The sequence below is a fragment of the Octodon degus genome, unplaced genomic scaffold (genome assembly GCF_000260255.1).
Source record: "Octodon degus isolate 3935 unplaced genomic scaffold, OctDeg1.0 scaffold00308, whole genome shotgun sequence".
In the NCBI taxonomy this organism is placed as follows: Eukaryota; Metazoa; Chordata; class Mammalia; order Rodentia; family Octodontidae; genus Octodon; species Octodon degus.
Genome location: NW_004524884.1, coordinates 797,491 through 798,648, shown reverse-complemented (window position 1 = coordinate 798,648; position 1,158 = coordinate 797,491). Strand labels below are relative to the sequence as shown.

The window sequence follows — 1,158 nt, the reverse complement described above, 5'->3', positions numbered from 1 at the left end:
GATGATGATGATGATAGTAGAATAGTGACCAGGGTTGTGGCCTCAGAGCTAAACAATGAAGTCTGAGAGCCTTCAGACAGCAGAGGTTCTGGAGGGTCTGATGATGAAGTGGTGGAAGCAGACAATGAGGAGGATGCTGAACCCTGAGACAAAGAAAAGGAAAATGCTGCCGACTCCAGTGCCAGGACTAATGCAGGCTGGGCAGATGCCATGCAAAATCCTTAGCAAGAAAACACCTAAGAGCAAGCCCACCATTCTCATTAAAAAAGAGCTGGAAAAGGAAAACGAGATGCTGAAGCAAGAACAACTGGAGAAAAGAAAACAGCTGGATGAGAAGTGAGCGTGGGAAATGATGTGTAGAGCCAAGCCAGGTGCTGTCCAAGACAAAGACGCAGAGAAGGATCTGCAGAGAATTACAATGAGGGCTGTGGTGCCATTATTCAGCACTGTTCAGAAACATCAGAAGAATGTGGACAAGAAAGGTTGGAGAGGCTGGAGGCTCTGTTAGAAAGCATGCTAAATTGGTACCAAGTATGTCCAAGAGAGATGTCATCACTGTTCTCAAAGGAATGGATGGAATTACAAATGAGAAAAGTTCATTGGAAAAGAACCCAAAAGCCAAAAAAAAAAAAAAAAAAAAAAAAAAAAAAACAGAAGCTACATTACAGGCTGCTGACAATATCAACTTCAAATCAAAAATCATCTGGCAAGTGCAAGGGCCTGAGTTCAATCCCCGGTTCTGCAAACCAAAAAAAAAAAAAAAAAAAGAACCCAAAAGCCAAATAGACTGAAGTGAAATCAGCAGAGGGCCCAGGCTGGAGCATTCTGTGGGACAATTTCATGCTGGAGCCTCCATGAAGGACTGGGACAAGGAGAGCAATGGCCCCGATGGCAGCAGCGCAGGTCCTGCGAGGGACTGAGGCCTACAGCAATAATGCTGTGGATGATGTGGAGTGGAGGAACTGTGAGGATCTGCAAGCCAGAGAGTAGCCAGCTTTGATGTGCCCTTTTTCATGTAAATTTTCTCTAGTTAAGGTATTTTCAGCCCTTATGTAATTGTTTTTCCTCCAGACATTTGTAAAAAGAAATATTTTTGCTTGACCAGTAGGATTTTCATTTTGCTAGGGTCGGGGAGTATTGACACATCCTGATCATAGA

General features: G+C 43.8%; 1 pseudogene; it reads left to right on the top strand.

The window, feature by feature from the left end:
- Window positions 1-920, top strand: part of LOC101574640 — a 7,673-nt pseudogene extending 6,753 nt beyond the window's left edge.
- Window positions 921-1,158: the final 238 nt, after the last annotated feature.